The sequence below is a fragment of the Ursus arctos genome, unplaced genomic scaffold, assembly GCF_023065955.2.
Source record: "Ursus arctos isolate Adak ecotype North America unplaced genomic scaffold, UrsArc2.0 scaffold_1, whole genome shotgun sequence".
Classification (NCBI taxonomy): domain Eukaryota; kingdom Metazoa; phylum Chordata; class Mammalia; order Carnivora; family Ursidae; genus Ursus; species Ursus arctos.
Window position 1 is genome coordinate 5,018,087 of NW_026622763.1, and position 22,421 is coordinate 5,040,507.

Genomic DNA, 22,421 nt, shown 5'->3' on the forward strand with positions numbered 1-22,421 from the left:
CGAAGTGCCTGTCTCGCGTCAGGACGCCTGTGAGGGCACAGCCCGGCTTCACCTCTAGCCTCATGGACTTCAGTTTGCATCAAAGCTGCAGGTCTCAAACTTTTTGGTCTCAGGTTCTTTTTCAATCTTCAAAATGGCTCAGGAACCCAAAGAACTTTTGTTCGTGTGGACTATATCTATCCATATTTTTCCTGTTTGAACTTGAGAAAATTTTAAGTATTTACTTATTAATTCATTAAAAAAATAAAGCCATTGCATATAAACATAAACACATTTTTTGGTGAAAAGTAACTACATGTCTCAAAAATAAATTTAGTGGCATTTTTTTTTTTACAGTTTCTGCAAGTCTCTTTAATATCTGACTTAATGGGAAACAGCTGGATTCTCCCAGCTGCCTCTGCAGGCAATACGGTGCGGAAGGTGCTTCTGGTTGAAGTGTCAGGAAAAATGTGCCACTGGAGTAAGGGGGTGGATTTTCTTTCATAGTCTTTTCAGGTAGTTGTAGATCTGCTTCTTTGTTACTGCGCCAAAACGTGACACGTAGTGGTATCTTAAAGGTGAATTTCCACGTGGAATCTGAAACCATTTATCCTCTGTTTGCCCTTAAACTACTGGTCTAACTTGCTTTGTGAACGGATCTCTTACCCAGGCATGCACTGTCATGCATGGGTCCTTGGGAAGATTCACAGAGCTTCACAGTGTTTCCCCATTGTTGGCCCTTTTCACCATCATACAATATCAAAAAATCAAATTTGATAACACGGCCACGGATCTCATCAGAAAAGTCTTCAAGCTTAGGATGGCTGTTACAGTTTTGCAGAATTCTGATTTTTGCTTGAATGCTCAAATTTTATCATTGGCAACAAATACTGTCATTGTTTCCCTTGAAATGACAGGCTCACTTTGTTCATTTTCCAAGAAATGTCTGTCAAATACCCAAGTCTGAATAACCATTGTTTGTTTGTCATTCTTTCAAGTAAAATGAGATTTCATTCCCTCAAGTAAAAATGGTACTCTCTGCAAAAAAAAAAAAAAAAAAAAAAAAAAAGTGGGCAGATCGACTTGCAAGGCACACAATTCCACAGGTGCTTTCCTTGGGACAACCGTGCCCCTCGTGTGTGCACTACAAGTGTTCTATGCCAGCTTGCATTTAATACAGTTAGTACATTTTACTGCTTCTTCAAGGACAATCTTAAGGAGAATGGGTACTTTTAAGAATTTGCGAGTGTGTGTGATGGAGAAGCAAATGACTACAGTTTGGAACCATTGCGTGTGTCGTGCAAAGGCCCCGTAGCTTTACCCACCAATGCTTGTGACTGTCAGGGCAAATGCTGATAAGATAATTTTGACCTCTTGAACTCCCATAAAGGTCTCGTGGGATTTCCAGCCTGCCTGGACTATACTTTGAACACCTGTAGATGGAAGCATCTTCAAGCCAGTGGTGGGTATGTTATCTCCTTCTCTCTTAGCACGGCTCCAAGTCCCCGTGGGCTGGGCACCCAGCAGAAGTTCCATTAGTGCTTGTTGACTGAGTGCTTGGCATCTCTGTGACACAAGGTTAGGGAAAAGAGTCTGGACAAAGGTACTTGTCATGGGGGTACATGTCATTAATGCCCAGAGCCTGAGAGATACTCCCTGGAGGTGGGGCAGTGCCCAGGCATTGGTATTTTTTAAATATCTAAAGTATTTACAAATCCTGCAACAAGAGAACTAACTACAGGGCTGTTAGGCCAAGAGCAGAAGGGCAACCTAACTATAAAGGGTGGAAACCCATGGGTATCTCTTCCCTTCCCTGGCTTCTGCTTAAAACAATCAAGACAGAGCACCTTGACCTTGGACCATGAAGTCTTGGACATTGTCAGGTGGCTTCCAGAATGGTTGGAGGAGGAAAGGGGAGGGAGGTGGGCTCTCAGAGGCCCTGGAGGGACTGGGGTGCTGGCTCCTCCCGGGGGGTATTGGAATCAAAGGGGGATGGGATCTTGGACCAGGAACAGATGGGGCCCGAGGGCAGATGCCTTGGTTCTGCTACAGAATTTTGGAGCCACTCTGGGCAAGGTGCTGTTCATGCAGTTCTGCCCTTCAGCCCTCCGCTGGGGGTCTGCCTGTTCTTCTCACTCTGAGAGAGGTCTCCCAAAAAGTCCAAGAACCTTCTTCTCTTTGGCCCTGCTTCTTCCCAAGGGAATCTTGGCAAGTCATGCAAGTGGGAGTGATTCTAATTCCATTCCCCACCTCAGGGCAGCCTCCCTGCTCTCTAGCCCTGGGCACTCTCTGTCCAAGCACAGGGCTCGAGGCCTTGAGCCCTGCAGGCTCCTCCACCCATCTCTGAGTCTCCCTCCTGAGCACATTTCTGTGGCTGTGAAGGGGCAGAAGGGGCCAATGAGAGCAAGGCGATTTTTGTTCCTGGTGGTGCTTGTAATTTCTTTTTTTGCAAGTGTCTTGTGCCCTCCAGAGAGCAACTCGGGGCTGCATGTCTAAAAACCATCCCTGGTGGTTCTAATGCATGGCCAGGGCGAGAACCTGGTTTGGTTTGTTTGTTTGTTTGTTTATTCTTCATTATTGATTATTCAGTAGGAAAACCAGGGAAGATATTTTGAGATCCAGGTGGAAACCAGAGATATGTACTTCATATGTGGTTATGCAATTAAAAAAAAAAGCAGTATGTTTCTATGTAGTTACTTATATAGATTAGTAAGCCAGAACTGTAGTTGAAATTTGGCTAACACTTTCATTGATTATGTTTGTCTTTCTGTGATCAATACCAAAGAATATATTAAATCTTGAAGACCAAGTTTCTCAATAGCTGTGTGGGCTTGTAAGAAAAGTAGCATTATTTTATAATGTTGTGGAGTGTAGAGAAAACACTTTAGGGTTTCTGCAGGCTTTCTGAACAAATTCTGCTGAAACTTGGAATTTGGTTGTCTTAGCGGGCTCGGGCTGCTGTAACAGAACACCACAGGCTGGGTGGTTTAAACAACAGAAATGTATTTCTCACAGTTCTGGTAGCTGGGAGTTAGAGATCCAGGTGCTGGCTGATTCACTCTCTGGCCAGGGCTCCCTTCTTCCTTGCAGACGGCTGCCTCCTGGGAGGACAGAGGGAGTGAGCAAGCTTGCTGGTGTCTCTTCTTATACAGACACTAATGCCATCATGGGGCCCCACCCCAGCAAGCTCATCTGGCCCTAACCACCTTCCCAAGACCCCATCACCAAATATCATCACGTTATGAGTTAGAACTTTAACACAGGAATTTAGAGGGTGGGCAAGAAGTCTGTCTATAATACTGGGCTAAAAACAAGCATTAGATGCTAATTTACAATCGTGAAGATAGTGAGACAACTCTAGAGAGGCTTACCTCTCTAAGCTGGGTGTATGTGTTGACATTTCAGCCAGGAGTGAGGCCTGGGCTTGGAGACAGCTGACTCTAGGTTATCTGCCCTGGAGGGGTAAACAGTTGGCTCTTGAAAAACATGGGTGTGGACTATGTGGGTCCACTAACATGTGGATTTTCTTCTGAGAAACTTAGTACAGTTCTATAAATGTATTTTCTCCTCCTTATGATTTTGTTAGTACATTTTCTATTCTCTAGCTTACTTTGTTTACAGTATGCTGTATATGGGGTATTTACTGTATATTTACCATATACTGTAAGAATATAGTATATAGTACATATTTCCAGAAAGTAAGAGTAAGGATCCAAGCTGCCTGCCACACAGTCTCTGAGGGGCAAGGGTATTTTCCCTCCTCGCAGGAGAAGAGGGCCTATAGATCCATCATTCTCCATCTGTCAGCCAAGTGGCCTCCTCTGCTCCCTGGAGGCCTTCCATCCGGCTCTCGTCATGTCACCTGGCTGGAGCAAAGAGGGGCCACAGGCTTGTTATTTACTGTAAGATCATTAACAAGAAATCTGTTTCAGATTCAGAACACCTCATATATGCATTTAGAATAAAATTAATAAAGATGCATGTTAATAACAAACCCCAAAGTGTTAAGTAATATTTACTGAATGTTGGTAACCAGGCAAAATACCTTCTAAGTAGAAAAAAATAAATAGAACCAGACGATTAATATGATGGCAGTTGCGTGGTGACAAACATGGTGATTTTAATTTGTCTTTTCTCCTAAAATTGTCTTAAAGAGTGTATACTAATTTGACAATGGAAAGAATTAAAAAAGAAAGTATGTTTTTTGCATGAGGGTCATAATAGAGAGGATCTCTGTCTTAGTTATGCATTGCTGCATTACGAATTAAGTCAAATTTAACAGCTGAAAACAACACATCTGGATTATCCCCCAGTGCCTGTGGTCAGGAGTCTGGGCCCAGCGGAGCTGGGTCCCCTTGCAGCCCCATTCCAGGCCTCCCACCGAGGGGCCCCAGATCCCCATGACCTTAGCAGCACAATAGGTAAGTATTTCAATATTGAACTTGTAAAGAAAATTGTATTAATTCATGAAATATGTTTGAGTGCCTTGTGGTTCTTTCCTGTTCTTCTACTTTGGAGTTTTGTATACGATTTCTAGAACGTGTCTCTGTGACTGTTAAGGCAAAAGCTGAGAATGAAACAGAAAAGCTCCATTAGGAAACATAAAAGCTAGCCATGCAAAAGCAGTGCCTTTTACCTGGAATATTGGTGACAGGAGCTCTCCCAGCCTCTGCTCCTTACCTCCCTCTCCAGCAACCAAGACCTCTGACCTCTACCCACAGGAGAAGCCCCTGGGAACTCCTCCAAGTTCCCAGCAAGGCCTCGAGGGACTCGGCTCCTGGGCCTCCCTTCCCAGTCCTCGCTGGGCTGACCTGCCCCTGACCTAGACCCCAGTGGGCAGTGGGGACAGGACCATGAAAGAGCTCATTTTCCCCATCATCAGCTCCTTTCCCTCTTTAGAGGATCCCCTGGCCAGCCCAGAGGGAGACGCTTCTTAATGTATCTGAGAAAGCAGTGTGGGTCCCCTGAGGGTCCCTCAGGGTCCTACCACCTTGGCAGCACAAGGAGTATCAGGTGTGCACAAGTGTGGTCGTGTCTGTGAGGCCTCCAGGAGACCTGAGCTGTGGAGGAGGAGCGGGAGGATTCCATACATGCAGGGACTGGTTAGTTCAGCATCTGGGGGTCCTGAAAAAGCTTTTGGGATCCAGAGGATACATGTGTGCATTGGAGTTCATAAACAGAAACCAGTCATGAGGGGCGCCTGGGTGGCGCAGTCGTTGGGCGTCTGCCTTCGGCTCAGGGTGTGATCCCGGCGTTCTGGGATCGAGCCCCACGTCGGGCTCCTCCACTGGGAGTCTGCTTCTTCCTCTCCCACTCCCCCTGCTTGTGTTTCCTCTCTCGCTGGCTGTCTCTGTCAAATAAATAAATAAATAATATTAAAAAAAAAAAAGAAACTAGTCATGAGCTGACCTTCTGGAAGCTTCGAAATGCTACCGCTTGGACTCAGGATCATAAATCCTATGCCGGTGGATTCTGAGTTCTTAATTGTTAAGGAAATGTACAAGACTGTTAATAATAAAAATGGGGAATGGCCAAAGGTCCAAGAGGGGAACGTAGTGCACTTGATTCTGGCTGCTGATGCAGAGCAGGGGTGTGTTTGGAGAGCACTGTGGATTGCAGAGGCAGACCGGGGAGGTAGTGGCAGAGTGGGCAGGAACAAAGGGAAGCCTAATCACTGCCCAGGCTTTGTCCCAGAAGCCATCTGGAGATGGTGCCTTGCTCCCTGGGTCCTCAGCGCCTCTGCTGGAATAGATGATCTCGCTGGCTCAGTGACCCCAGCAGAAGCACTCAGTCAGCTGAGCCCGAGTCGTGTAACCTTTCCTGGCTACTGGGGAGTGAGGTGGGAGAGCGCTTGGCCTCCTCCAGCCACACAGTGGGAGGCAGAGCCTGGCTTCCACCAGACAGATAAGAAGACTGCTCCCCTGGCTGAGTATCCCTAAATATCAAATGTTCAGTACAGAGGCCAAGAGAGTGTGATTATTTAGTCATGCCTTTGAAATGACTGGTGAAAGAATTCTGTATATATATGTATATATGTTGCTGAATATTATATGTATATATAATATTATATATTATAATTATATATAGCAATATAGAACATCTTATATCCTACTTGATTTTATTCATTTTGAAAGAAATATCTCCCTTTTGGTGGTATCAGAGACTTTTTTTTTCTTTTTAAGATTTTATTTATTTATGTGACAGAGAGACAGCCAGCGAGAGAGGGAACACAGCAGGGGAGTGGGAGAGGAAGAAGCAGGCTCCCAGCGGAGGAGCCTGATGTGGGACTCGATCCCAGAACGGCAGGATCACGCCCTGAGCCGAAGGCAGACGCTTAACGACTGCGCTACCCAGGTGCCCCGGTATCAGAGACTTCTAACTGAGGATTTAAAGTTGGTAATTCCCACCAGGAAACCTTTTAGAGCCCATAGCAGAGAACATACAGTTTGGGAATGACCAAGGTTTATATCAGAGCTTGAAGTAAATACTGAGCTCAGTCTATTGGGGTTAACAGGGCATTTCCCCGGGGGTTATTGGGCTATATTGCCCAATGTTGGGATCTTCAGATAAATAAGAACATGGGCTATTAATTTTGGCTCCACATTTATTTTCATTTTCATTTATTTTTTAAATAAGATTTTGTTTATTTATTTGAGAGAGAGTGAGAGTGCATGAGTGAGTGGGAGGAGGGGCAGAAGAAAAGGGAGAGAAAGAATCCCAAGCAGACTCCATGCTGACCATGGAACCCTATGCGGGGTTCGATTTCACAACCCTGAGATTAAGACCTGAGCCAAAATCAAGAGTTGGACACTTAACCTACTGTGCCAAGCAGGTGCCCCTTGTGTCCACATTTATAATCACCTTATTTCAAGTTATTGTGCCAAGCATGGTTGACAGAAATGAAAGCTACTTGGTTCTGCACCCAGGGAGGTTACAGTCTGGTACAGCAGACAACACATAATTAGAACATTATAATGCACTATACTTCTTAGCAGTATGCTGGTGGGTGTGAAGTCCCAGAATAGACTACTCAGTGTGTCTTTCCAGAGAGTTGATTTCATTCCATGTTAAATAATTTAAAATCAGATAATGTTATATTAAGACACTTGGAAAAAAAAAACATTTGGCTATATCATGGAGTTGAATGTAAAGTATGAAGTGGATGTTGGTAAAAATGGTGAAATAAAGACCTCTGACATTTCTCTCTATAAAAGCAGTGAGAAAATTGGCAAATTGGTCAGAATCAGCTTTTTTAGAATTCTGGAAATTAACTACAAGCTTGCAGAAATTTGGGGAGCGTTTAAGACAAATGTCTGAATCTTGGTAAGAATGGTAAGCTTGTGGCATTTTATTGTGCCCTAATCCCACCCCCAGGATAGCCTTGAAAAATAACAACCCACATTTGCCGTGAAAATCAGCAGCCTGGCAGCCACCTAGTGGAGCAGAACTGACCTGGAGCACTTCCAAAGACACATTACCAGAAAACTGTCATAATTTGACATGCTGGTAGTTCCTTGGAAGACCTCATATATTAGGCTGTCTGTATTTGACCTGACTCTGAGCACACACAGTGTGAAAATCCTTTCCGGGGGAGTATTTTTAAAAACAGTTACAGGCAAGGTATCTGGGTGGCTCAGTGGGCTAAGCACCAGACTTGTTATTTTGGCTCAGGTCATGATCTCATGGGTTGTAGGATTGAACCCTGCATCAGTGGGGAGTCTGCTTGGGATTCTCTCTCTCCCTTGCCCTCTACCCTTCTCCCCATTTGTGCCTGTGCTCTCTCAAATAAATAAATAAATATTTAAAAAAAACAATTACAGGCAATTGATTACTATTGGGTCAAATAATAGATTAATTAAGAAGTTTAAGAGGAAAACCTGGGGAATATAATGTCCATGAGATATTGAAAATCTCTAAAATATTCCTGGAAATCTAGAAGGCCATGTGTAGGGTTGTGAGCATATTAAGGGCTGTATGCACACTCAGGAAAGACTTGAAAAGGCTCTAAGCTCTCACTTCTTGCTGATCTTGAGTCTCTGCAAGCAGGAAGTAAAAGCTTTAAGAGTTGAGTTGTACAACTGCCTGGCTGAGTTGTAAACTGCCTGGCTAGGTATTGAAGGCATGTCCAACACATACAAAGCCCCTCAGCAAAGGCTGGGAACTTACTGGTTCCAGATCTTTAAGGAAATTTCTCTCCAACCATTAATGGACCACCAGACTAACTGAACAGAAACTTCAGTGTCCATATATGACAAAGAATACCTACTATGCAGGATTAGTTCAAAAAAGGCACTAAAACAAAACAAAAACCAACTACAACAAACAGCAAAAACAAAAAACCCTGGGGAGAGGGAGAATCTGATTTTCAGAATTGCCATAACATATTATTTGAAATATTCAGTTTCCAACAAAAAATTGTGAGACATGGAAAGAAATAAGAAAGCATGACCTAGTCACAGGAAAAAGAAAAGGAACCAAAAACTATCCCTGAGGAAGTCCAGATGTTGGACTTACTAGTCAAAGACTTCAACTATTCTAAATATGTTCAAATAATTAGAAAACATGTCATACTAAAAGAAAACATATGTATAATTTCCACCTCTTTTTTGGTGTTCTATATTTGTTGTGCCATCATCATTCTCTTATTTTCTTTTAATATGACATGGCCATGTATATATATAAATTCTGCAGTTGAAAATTGCAATAACTGAAATGAAAACTTCACCAGAAATGCTCAACACCATTTTTGAGCAGACAGAAGAAAAAAGCCAATGAATTTGAAGATAACTCAACTGAGATTATCCAGCCTGAGAAACAGGAAAAAAAAGAATGAGGAAACATTAACAGATTCTCAGAGTCCTGTGGGCACCATCAAACATACCAACATATGCATAATGGGAATCTCAGCAGGAGAGGAGAGAGGAAAAGGGGCAGAAAAAATACTTGAAGATATATTGGAAGAAAACTTCAAAATCTGGTAAAAAAAATCATTTCATATTTTACATCAAATATATATAAATAATATAGATCTAGATTTATGAGTGCTCAACAAATTTCCAAGTGGTCAACAAACTTCAAGTATGCTGAATTCAAAGAGACCCACACCTATAAACATCATAATCAAACTGTCAAACCAGGAAGAAAATCTTGAAAGCAGTAAGAGAGAAGTGACTCATCATCTATAAGTGATCCTCAATAAGATTCAAAGCTGATTTCTCAGTAGAAACAATGGGGGTCAGGAAACTGTGGCATGATCTATTTGAAGTTGTGAAAGAAAAAAAAAACCCTGTCAAACCAAGTTTCTATATTCAGCAAATTTGTTCTTCAAAGATGAAGAAATTAAGATATTTCCATATAAACAAATACCAAGAGAATTCATCATTAGGAGATCTGCCTCACAGGATATATTAATGGGGGTCCTTTAAGCTGAAATAAAGGAAACACCAGGCAGCAACTTGAATCTGTATGAAGAAACAAAAATCACAGGTAAAGTAACTAATAGATGCATATAAAAGAGATTATAAATGTCTTTTTTTAATCTGACCTAAAAAACAACTGCATAAAGCACTAATTAGAAATCTGTGTCAATGGCCACAAAATGTATAAAGATGAAATTTGTATGAAAATAAAGCCACAAAGCAGAAGGAAGGGAATGGAGCTTTATAGGAGCAATGTTTTATATACTATGAAGCTAACTTGGTATTAATCTGAACCAGATTGATATAAATCAACATGTTAATCGTAACCCCCTGAGTAACCACTGAGAAAGAACTTGGAAAGTATATAGTAAAAGAAACACTACAAAAATAGAAATGATACATTAGGAAATATCTATTTAATACAAAAGAAGGTAGTGGCAGAGGAATAGAGCAACAAAAACATATAAGAAATACAGAAAACAAAAAATAAAAGGGTAGACATAATTCCAACCATATTAGTGATCACATTAAATGTAAATGAATTAAGCAATCCAATCAAAAGGCAGAGATTTTGGGGCTGGATCAAACAAAACAAAACAAAACACAATATTCAACTATATGCTGTCTATAGGAGACATGTTTTAGATCCAAAGATACAAATTGATTAAAAGTAAAAGAATGGATGGGGTGCCTGGGTGACCCAGTTGGTTAAGTGTCCAACTCTTGCTTTTGGCTCAGGTCATGATTTCAGGGTTGTGAGATCAAGCCCGGTGTAGGGCTCTGTGCTCAGTGTGGAGTCTGCTTGAGATTCTCTCTCTCTCACTCTCCCTCTGCCCCTCCCCTCACTCATGCTCTCTATCTCTCAAATAAATAAATAAATCTTTTTAAAAAGAGTAAAGGAATAGAAAAAAGATACGTGATGAAAACATCAAAGATAAGAAAGATGGAGTGGCTATATTCACTGGGCAAAACATACTTTAAAAAATATTACTAGAGGAACACCTGGGTGGCTCAGTGGTTAAGCATCTGCCTTCGGCTCAGGGCGTGATTCCGGCGTTCTGGGATCGAGCCCCACATCGGGCTCCTCTGCTATGAGCCTGCTTCTTCCTCTCCCACTCCCCCTGCTTGTGTTCCCTTTCTCACTGGCTGTCTCTCTGTCTGTCAAATAAATAAATAAAATCTTAAAAAAAATATTACTAGAGACAAGGAGGGTCATTTTATAATGATAAAAGGGTCAACTCATCAGTAAGATGTATCAATTTTAAACATATATGCAACTAACAGCAAAGCCATAAAATACATGAAGCAAGACATAATTGAGGGAAGAAATAGACAATTCAACAGTAATAATTGGGAGACTTCATATACAAAACTCAATAATGGAAAGGATGATGCAAAAAATCATCAAATAAAAGACCTGAGTATCATTATAAACCAAGTAGAACTAACAGACATCTATAGAACTTCCCACCCAGCAACAGTAGAATATGCATTCTTTTCAAGAGCGCATACAACATTCTGAATAGACCAAATGCTAGGCCATAAAACAAACCAAAATAAATTTTTAAAGGTTGAAATAATACCAAGTATATCCTCTCACCACAATGGTATGGTATACAGTTGCAAATCAATAACTGGAAGAAATTTGAGAAACTCATAAATATGTAGAAATTAACAATATATTTCTAAATACCCAATGGATCTAAGAAGAAATCACAAGTGAAATTAGAAAATACTTTGAGATAAATGAAGATACAACATACCAAACTTATAAGATGCAGCTAAAACAGCTCAGGGGGGAATTTACAGCTGTAAACACCTATGTTAAAAAAAAAAGATCTAAAATCAAATAACCTAATCTTCCACTTTAAGACACTAGAAAAAGAACAAACTAAACCTAAAGCAAGCAAAGGAAGGTGATTAATAAAGAACAGAGTGAATAAAAATGATGCAGGGAACAGAAAAATAATAGAGAAAAATCAATACAATCAAAAGTTAGAAAGATCATCAAAATGGACAAATCTACCTACCTTGATCAAGAAAAAAGAGAGAAAATTCAAATAACTAAAATCATAAATGAAATAGGGGATATTATTACTGACAGACATAAAAAGGACTATAGAGGAATATTATGAATAATTGTATGTTAATAAATTAGATAACAGATGAAATGGATAAATTTTTAGAAAGATACAAACAACCAAAACTGACTCAAAAGGAAATAGAAAATCTAAATAGACTTAAAACAAGAAAAGAGACTGAATTCGTAATAAAAAAACCCAAACTATTCACACAGAAAAACCCAGGCCCAGATTGCTTTATTGGTAAATCCCACCAAACATTTAAAGAAGAATTAATATCAATTCTTTACAAACCCTTCAAAAAGATGGAATAGAAAGGAACAAAGCATTCTATAAATCAATACATATATTTTTTAGAGAAGGAAAGAGGGTGGGGGAGGGTGCAGAGGGAGAGGGAGAGACAGAATCTTAAGCAAGCTCCACACCCAGTGCGGAGCCCTATGCAGGGCTTGATCTCACAACCCTGAGATCATGACCTGAGCTGAAATCAAAAGTCAGATGCTTAACCAACTGAGCCACCCAGGTGCCCCTATAAAGTCAGTATTATTCTGATATTAAAACATGACAAGGACGTCACGAAAAAAGAAAACTACAGACATTATCTTTTATGATTATAAATGCAAAATTCCTCAACAAAATACTAACAATCCAAATCGAGCAATTCCTAAAAATATTTATATACTTTGACCAAGTGAGATTTGTCCCCAGAACGCAAGCTTCATTTAAGATCCAAAGAATAATTAATGTAATACAACATATCAATAGATGGAAAACAACCACTACATGTTTATTTATCAGCTGTCAATAGATCAGACAGCAGAAAAACCATTTAACAAAATTCAACCCCTTTTCATTATAAGGCATTTAACAAACTAGGAGTAGAAGGGAACTTCCTCAACTTAGTAAAGACAGCTACGAAACAAAACCCAACAAACAAAAAAACGAACAAACCCAAATCTACAGCTAACATCATCCTCAATAGTGAAAGATTGGATGTATTTTCCCTAGGATCAGGAACAAGACAAGGATGTCTGCTTTCACTATTTCTATTCAATATTGTAATGGAGATTCTAGCCAGGGAAGTCAGGCAAGAAAAGGAAATAAATGGAATCCAGATTGGAAAGGAAGAAATAAAAGTTTCTCAGTTCACAGATAACATAACCTTATAAAAAACGAATTCTAAGGAATCCACAAAAAATTGTTAGAGCTAATATATGAGTTCATCAAGGTTGCAGGATACCAGCATAATATAAAAAAACCAAACCAGGTATATTTCCATACATTAGGAAAGAAAAATACAACACAAAGTAAGAAAACAATTCTACTTATAGCAGCATTAAGAGGAATAAAATACTCTGGAATAAATTTAACAAAAGGAGTGTAAGCCTTGCACATGGAAAACCACAAAATACCATTGAAAGAAATTACATAAAACTTAAATGGAAACACAACCCACATTCACGGATCAGAAAGCAATACCCTCCAAATAGATCTACAGATTCAACACAGTCCTTATCAGAGTTTGAGCTGGATTTTTCACAGTAATTACCAAGCTGATCCTAAAACTCATGTGCGAAGCCCAAGGTACCTAGAATAGCCAAAATAATCTTTAAAGGGGAACAATGTCAGACAACTCACATCTCCCAATAATTTCAAAACTTATGACAAAGCTACAGTGATCAAGACAGTGTGGTATGGGCATAAGGAAAAACATATAGATCAATGGAATAGATGAGAGTCTGGAAATTAACTCTCACATTTACAGTTGTTGATTATTGACAAAGGTATCAAACTAATTCAATGGGCAAAAACGAGTCCTTTCCACAAATATGCTAAGACAACTGGATATCCACACACAAATGAAAGAAATTGGACCCCAACCTCATACCACATGTAAAAGTTAACTCAAAATTGTTTAAAGACCTAATGTAAAAGTGAAAGCTATGAAAATTTTAGAAGAAAGCATAAGGTAACATTTATAACTTTGGATTTGGTAATGGTTTCTTAAATATGACATCAAAAGCACACAAAACAAAATAAAAAGTAAATAAATTAAACTTCATCAAAATTAAACACTTCTGTGCTTCAAAGAGCACCATCGAGAAAGTAAAAGCTGGGGCACCTGTCTGGCTCAGTTGGTAGAGCATGCAACTCTTGATCTCAAGGTTGTGAGTTTGAGACCCATGTTAAGTGTAGAGAATGCTTTAAAAAAAAAAAAAAGCCAACCCACAGAATGAGAAGAAATATTTGTAAGTCGTATATTTAACAAGAAACTTGTATCTAGAATATAAAAAGAACTCTTACAACTCAGTAATAAAAAGACAAATAACCCAATTATAAATGGGCGAAGAATCCTATAACCCACGTTGGAAGTGAGGTGAGTCCAGGATCCCAGGCAAAGTTACTGTGATGAAGATTAACTTGTTAGTGTTGTATAGACCATGGGGGCATGTTTCCTTCTAAGTTGTCAGGACGCATCAGCTCCATCCTTCAGGCTTTAAGAGGCATGTCAATTGGGCACACTTCCAACTCAAGCATGCTCGAGAGAGGCCTCCTGGAGCCCCTCAGCTTTAATTCCCAGCAGCAATGTGAGTCAAATTCATTCTGCTAAGCTCATGAGCTAAGCAGGGTAGCACAGCTGAGGGGCCAGTTCATCTTTCCCCCAGGACGTGCAGCCACAGAGATCCTGATCCCTTCCTGAGCCATGGCATGCTGCTAAGAATAGTGAGAGTACAGTATATGTGCCTCTGAACATCTTCCCATGGAGTCATGAGTATTTACAACCTTTCCTGGAATAAAGAGATCCTCAGCCTGCAGTAGTTCTTTGAGAATGCCCTGTGGTCTCTCTCTTCAAAATCCAGCCTTAAATTCCTCTCCTCCAGGAAGCATATCATGATTTCACCACAGCCCTCAAATTGAATTTCTGGAATGATGAAACCTGACTTTGGCTTATGAGTAGGTCAGTGCTGCTTGAAAAGTACGTCTGCTGGGCTATATGTGGGAGGACTCTGGCCCCAACATTTCTTAGCCTAGTTATTATCCCCTTTTTGGATAAAATAACATATGACATGAATATTAGTTATAACTCTTTGCTTGTAAGTGACAAAAACCCAACACAAACTTGAGTAGTACCTGGGCTGATGGATCTAGGGATGTGGTGCTAAATAACATCCTCTCTTTTGTGGCTTCTGATCTCTTTTAACATTGCCTTCATTCTCTTCTCTGGCATACTGGCTTTCTTCTAGAGCATGGTCCTAGAAACTTCCAGGATTGCCTCCTCATGTATTTGCTACCTGAGAGGAGTGGGCTTTCCTTCTGACTCCCAGTACAGAAAATCCCTGGGAAGGGCTCTGATTAGCCCAGCCTGGGCCCACTGCTCACCTGTGAACTCATTACTGTGGCTGGGAGGTGGGTCAGACTACACTGATACGGGGAGGGGAAAGTCCTCCAAGGAAAGAGGGGCCGTTTTTAGAGGAATGGGAGCGGTAGAAGCGGAAAAACAACTGACGTCTGTTACATGATGCTGCCTGGATTCTTTGACGCTGAAGCTGGTCGGGTTGATAAACTCCTGGTATAGCAGACCAAGAGTGATATTTACTATTTTTTGCCTACACAATGCTCATTCACCTTTTCCATAACAACCACCCCAGTTTCCTCTGGGGAAGTACTCTACTCCTATTCCCAGCCCATGTGTTGATATGAGACCCCAGCCCAGTGAGGAGTGGGACACATGACCCAGACTGGTCAGTTAGCACAGACCATACCCTGTGGCCACCCTTATGGTTCCTATGAGTGCCTTGAGGGCTGAAGCTGTGTGTCACTCAGTTCTGGGTCTCCCACAGCAGTGCTTCCCAGACCTGGATGACCTCGCAAACACCTTGGGGCCCCTCCTCAGACGTACTGGATCTGTAAATGTGGGGCTGGTCGTTGGCAGTTATCTATCATTTATCTGTCTATCTATCTATCTGTCATCTATCTGTCTATTATCTATCTATCTATCTATCTATCTATCTATCTATCTATCATCTATCATCTTTTTTTCTGGGCATTTATATTTTTCATAAGCTCCCTTGTGAATAGGGATGATTGGGTTTGGGTGTCATTGCTTCACCATGTTTGCACACAGTAGGTGCTTTGTGGCTGCTGGTATACTGGAAAGCTTGGGTCAGTTTTCCAGGTGTGATCATGCTAGCTGTCTTTGAGTTGCTCATGGGAATAGAACTGCCAGGACTCCCTTTGTGTGTTTTGAGGTGGTCCTGCTACTTTCAGTTGGTGATCCAGGTCCTCCTTTTTGGAGACATGACACTTGCTGATGTGAACAAGGCCTCCCAATTCCAGGAGCTGGCAGAGCCCCAGAGGTCTGGGACACTTGAGAAGACAGTCAGCTTGAAATGGGCTTGCCGGGTTAGTTCCAATCAGGCCAGGATGACTCAGTTTGAATGTCAGGACCTTCTAAAATTAATCTGCAACCACATCTAAAATCAGCACCTTGCACAAAGTCACCAGCTCCCTCCTTGCCCCATGGAGGGTTTGGGAACCTGGGGGAGCAGGGACTGGACCATCTCCATCTTTCAGCCCCTCAGACATTTGTCTGAATTTAGATTTGCTAGCAGACAGTTTTCCTTCTGCTTTTTCTTTTCTTTTTCTTTTAAAATTCTTTCCCTTCCAATTGCAAGCAAAGGCTATTTTTATGGCCAGGGGTTTCATTTCTCAAAAGGAGGATGACAGGCAGTAGATATTTTAGTACCATGTCCTTAGTTCTTATTAATGGAATTAAGGTACAAACTTAATCCAAAATATTCAGAGTTTTTTTAAGTTTTTTTTTAAAAATTAAAATAGTTGTATATAATCATTGTAAAAAAATCAAGATTATACAGAAAGTTCTAAAGAAGAAAATAGTAATTATTGGAAATTTATCATCCAGAGATAAATAATTGCTGGCGTGTTTGTGCATGTCCTCCTAATGTTTTTTTTTTTAAACAAATCCTTAAATTTGACCAATTAAAAAAATAAAAATGCATAATTTGCATAAATGGTAAGCCCAAGAAAGTCTTTGGATTCTTTGTCCAAGACATTCTCCTGGAGGGAAGAAATCAGATATTTAGAGTCTGTACATCAATGTTACTCTTAAACTGTCTTTCACTTTCATAGTCTGTTGGCTAAATTATAAGTGAGAACCTTCTGGAAGGCAGTTTGGAGTTATGTATTGAAAAAAACAGTCATGCTTACCCCTTGAGGCAGCAAATGCATTTTAGGAATTTAAGCTAGAGCAGAGCTTCCCAAACTTTCTTGGTTCTTGGTGCCTTCAGTGTCTCAGAAATTTTTTCACAGCTCTTCCTAGGCCAAAAGAAGTATGTAATAGTTCCATTTATTAAGTAGTTATGTCCAAACAACTTAAGTATTTATGTCCTAACAACTTAGAAGTCAACACAATTTCAGATTCTCTCTCACTGGTTCAGTTAAATCATCAGCCAAACAGGAATAATGATGATATTTATTCTCTAGTGAGAATTAAATGAGTTTGACAGCATCCTGGCATTTGATTAGCACTCCATAAATATTAGCAATTAATATTAGTGGCTAATCACTTAGAACCATGTTTCGAACATGTAGTTCACAGGAGGAATGAGAGAGGGCGCCCGTGGGTACATTCTGAGCTCGGGGCTGTCTCAGGAGCCTCCCACCCCTGTCTCGCCCCCAGGTGGGCAGACTCCTCACCGTTCCCTTGGTTCCTCTTCTTCTCCTCCCCGTCTCCCTCTTTACATTCTCTCCCACCATTCTGCTTTTCACACCAAAGAGGAATAGGAAGTGAGGGTAATGAAAAACAAAAAGGAAAAGGACCTTTTCTTGTAGGATAAGGATGTCTCCTGATTGAGTGGGCTGATCTTGGATATGGGCTCTTCGAGGGCAGCCAACAGGGCTTCCTATGTGTTCTGTGTAGAATTCCCTGGAGAGTATGCTTAAGGCTTGAACTAGCTCTTGTAAGATCCTGGTCCTGGCGTGACTGACTCATTCTGTAATGGAAGGGTCTGACTGCCCACTTCCTGCAGTGCCCATACTGCCCACTCCTGGAAATCCACCAGTCCAGCTGCTCCTTGGAGGTGGGACCAGCCAGGGGATGGTGGCAGAGGAAAGCTAGTGACAGTGGACTCTCCTTAGCCTTAAGCTGGCTCAATTTGTAACATCCCTTGGGCATGAGGCTCAAATAAGCTAATTCCTCCGGGGGAATGCTTGAGGTGGACCTTGCGTTCCCATTTACACTAGGCAGGACTCTCAGGAGATAAAGTGGCAAATCTAATCATCACCATGATACAACAGCTGTTAATTTAGCACCTACAATGAACCAAGAGTGATATCTTTTACATAACTTATCTCATTTAATAATAATAAATACCATGTGCAATATATGTCATTTATCTCATTTTGCAGGTGAGGAAACTGAGAATCAAAGAGGTTAAAATTTGTCCCAAGTTCACACAGATGGCAAAACTATTATTGATCACAGTTTGTCTGTCTTGAAGATTAGTATTATGAGATCTGAGAATATTATTTGAAGGGTTGATGTATAATCACAAAAAATTGGAAAACAGACTTAATTTCCAACAATAGGGTATTGATTACATAATGTGTAATAACATCCATACAATGGAGTATTGTACAGTGAGTAAGATTGACAGTGTGGTATTTATTGGCATGGGGATATTTTCACAGTATATTTTCAAAGAGAAATATATAGTATGATTCTATTTTTGAAAGATAAAACAAATGTTCTAAGACCTTACAAATATTGCTAGGCAAAAAAAAAAAAGTCATGTATGCAAAGAAAGATGTCTAGAAGTATAAATGCCAAAATGTTAGTCTTAGAAGACCTTTGCAAAGGGGGATTGTGGGTGACTTTTACTTCCTCCTTCATTATTCGCTTCTGTTTTCTGGTTTTCCTAAGTATCCTTGTGTTACTTATTATAAAAAGACAGAGGTGATGAGCACTGGGTGTTATATGCAACTAACGAATCGTTGAACACTACATCAAAAACTAGTGATATACTATATTCTGGCTAATTGAACATAAAAAAAAAAGACAGTGGAAAAGGGAATATCAGTCTGGAATTAAGGAAATTCTGTATTCTAATGCCAGTTCTGCCTCTGACTTATTTTGAGCAAGTCCTTTTCCTTATGGGTTTTGGCATCTTCATCTGTAACATGAGTGATTGCTTAGTAGACAGGAAAGCCACGAGAGTAAAGACCATGTCTATTTTGTCCTAGAAGTGTTTGTAACAGATGCTGTACTCAGTAAATAGTCAATTAATGAATAAATAATGTGTGGTGGGTAGGAGAGTTACAGAGACATGGCATACAGCAGTGGTCTTCAAATGCGATCCAGAGGCAGAATACCTAGAGGTTGTGGGACTTTTTGTCCACACCATGAAAAAATCACGAGACTGGTCTCTGTTACATTCAATTCATCAGCTTGGGAAGTTGGTTCAGCTCTGGGCCTAATGTAGAATGGACTTGAGTTCCAGTCCCTATACTGCTCTTTGCCAGCTGTGAAATCTTGAGGAAATTATATATCTTTTTCTGAGCTTGTTTTCTCATCTGTAAAATGAGAGTAATAATTAACTCTTAGCTCAGGGTTGCTCTGAGTATTTAAACACTCTGTTTAGAAATTAGTTCAAAATGGTAGACTAAAAACTCCGGCCACTTTTTCCTATCCCAAATCTTAAGAAACACCAGAAAAAAGAAATTTATATAATCCATAAATGTTCTGACAAACAAGAAGGGGCAACCTCAGTGGAACTGAAATTGTGAGGAATTGATGAAAGCAAAAAAGATGGTGAAGTTGGAAGAATGAAAGCAGTGTCTGAAACATGTGAGGGAGAGACCACCATGAAAGGTGGGAGGGGCTTTGAAGGTGCTTCAAGCTTGAAGACAGTGAATGTGGGGGTGGTGGTAACTGACAGGGTAATGGGCTGAGAGGTTGCAGTAGGAACAATCAAGTCAACCAGTTACTTACTCCTCCCACCCCATCTTCTCCCTTTAGCCAAACAGCAGCATCAGAGATATCTGCCTCCATCATGCAAATGTGGGTACTTAAGCTGGAGAGGCAAGGCAACACCTAGGAAGAACAGACATCAGTTTGTTTATCAGTTTGTTTCTTACCCTCTATCATCTCTCCCATACAATGACTGGAGACATCATCCTATAACGGATAACAAAGAATCTCAAATCCAAGATGAGTGTACAACCAAGAGCCACTGGACACTGAGACAAACCACTATAATGACATAGGCACAGAGTACAATAAACAGAAATACAGGCTCCCAAAGAAACAGAACTAGAAGCGCAGACAGATTAAACATTTAGAATGAGCATAAATATTCTCAGAGAATTATTAGAGAAAGTCTGAGATCTCAGAAATAAAAAAATAATAAAATTCTCAAAGGCATCCTCAATAAATGGGCTATGAACAGGTTGGGCATAGGTGAACAATAGCATGTAAATGAGCTGGAAGATCAAATAGAGAAATTCTTTAAAATATACTGCAAAAAAAGAGAAAGCATGAAATACAAGTTAGGATATATGAAAAGTAGATTCAGAAGTTTTACTATCCATCAAATAGAGGTTCCAGAAAGAAAAATAGAGAAGAGAAGTGAGGAAGACTGAAATAAGTACAGAAGGAAGTTTCTCAAGTTGATGAAAAACAAAAGTCTTCATCCTGAAAGGGTCCACCACATGATAAGCAGACCAGAAATCTTAATATGACGAATAGATATGCCATGGTGAAATTTGGAACATGAAGGATAGAGAAAAGGAAAACAGATTACTCATGAAGGAAAGCAGATAAATGTCAGATTCAACTACAACACTGCGTGCTGGAATATCTTCAAAGATCCAAGAAAAAAATGATTTGAACCAGCCTAGCTATCATTCAAGTGTGAGGGTAAAATATATAAAGACAATTTCAGGCATCCAAGGATAATTAAATAAATTACCTTCAGTTTTTTCTGCAAGAGGATGTACTCCAACACAATGAAAATAAATCCAAGAGGAAGGTATAGGATTCAAGTAACAGTGATGAGTAAAGAAATCAGTAGAAATTGTTGATGTCTAAATAAGTGTTAACTGAAAAAAAAAACAACAACAGCTTTGCCATCTGGAATTGAAATCCTAAAATGTATCATTGTAGGTGGGGAGAGAGGGGGAGGAAGGAAGTATGAATGGAGCAAGGTCCCCGAGGTGTGTAGTGGGTGCTCATGAGAGGCACTATACATATATGGGCCAAGAAAGGAAAGACAATAATGATCATATATTGGAGCTAAAATTTAAAGGTAAGCACTTGAACATCAGAAATTAAATCAAGAAGACCCAGTCCAGTTAAATTAACCCAATAAGTTAAACTGACTTATGAAAAAAACCCAGCAAATCAGGAGGAAAAGAAGTCTCCCAAATGTAGCTTCCTACTGTTTCTAAGGGAGATAGCTGAAACAAAATGACAGAGACATTGAAAATGAAGGGGTAGAAGATATGGTGAATATATGCTGACAAAAATGGAAGAATGTCTAATGATATTAACATCAGAAAAAAAATGGAAGATAAGGCAAAACAAATGTTACAAGGAATAGAAAAGTTTATAATGATATAACAATTATGAACTTTTATTCACCTAACTACCTAACATGAATACATAGAAAAGAAAGCATACTTAAAAAAATGGAAGCCATAACCAAATGGGGTTTGTTTAATAAATATAATAAATTTAATGTGTATTAATAAGTCCAAAGTTCAGAAGACTATAAGATATTTCCTGTAGATGCTGGAAGGGTATTTGATAAAATTCAATGTTATTAATAGAATAATTTAATGAACTAAGAGTAGATGGACTCCTACTTAACATGATAAAATATGTATATACTGCCACTAAGAAGGGGAAGCACTAGAAATGTTTCTGCAATGGTTAGGAAGAAGAGAGGCTGCTCCTTATCAGTAATATTATTTAACATTGTTCTGGATATATCAGCTAACATAATTGAACTGGAGAATGAAATAAGAGCTCTAAAAATGGGAAAAAAGTAATATTATTTTTACTTGTAAACATTATTGTTGATTACTGGGGAAACTCAAGATAATTTATTGGAAAATTATAATACATGATAGAGAATTCAATAAATTTGGTATGTACAAAATTAATATGCAGACACACAATAAACTACATGTATATAAACAACAATCAAAAGTTACAACGGAAGAAATGACTTGACTTACAATAGCAATAAAAGAGATGAAATGCTAAGGTAGATGGTGTGAGAATTGAGTTAAATTGTGGAGAGACACACAGCTGGTGTTGCAAGATTGTTTGGTGTGTGGAAAACACATATCTGGTGTCAGAAGTGAGGTAGTGTGGTAGTAGCAAATTGAGAGTAGAAGAGACACACAGGAGAAATAAAGTTTTTTTTTGTTTTGTTTTGTTTTGTTTTTAAGGTAGAAAACCTTAAAATATTCCATTAAAAGCCCTAGTTGGAACTAATAAATTCAGCAAAGTTGCAGGATACAAAAATCAACCCACAAAACCCACTTGCATTTCTATACATTAATGAATAATCTAAAAAGGAAATTAAGAAAACAATTTCACTTACAATAGCATCAAAAAAATATACTTGTACCCTGAAAGCTACAAAAAATTGCTGAAAGAATAAAGAAGACACAGATAAACAAACACATAAATTAAAATCCCTTGGTCATGGATGGGAAAGCTTAATATTATTAAGATATCACTATTACCCAAAGCGATCTATAGATTTAATGCAGTCCCTATCAACATCCTAACAATGGTTTTTGCAGAAATAGAAAAATCCATACTAAAATTCACATGGAATCTCAAGGGACCCTGAGTAGCCAAAACAATCTTGAAAAAGAACTAAGTTAGAAGACTCACATGTCTTGATTT

General features: G+C 39.5%; 1 long non-coding RNA gene across 1 annotated transcript in view; it reads right to left on the reverse strand.

The window, feature by feature from the left end:
• Nucleotides 1–4,082: 4,082 nt before the first annotated feature.
• Nucleotides 4,083–22,421, reverse strand: part of LOC130544613 (uncharacterized) — a 45,154-nt gene continuing 26,815 nt past the window's right edge. Inside the window, exon 3 of the long non-coding RNA XR_008961025.1 lies at nt 4,083–5,329. This is a non-coding gene — a long non-coding RNA (uncharacterized LOC130544613). The remainder of the gene's footprint in view (nt 5,330–22,421) is intronic.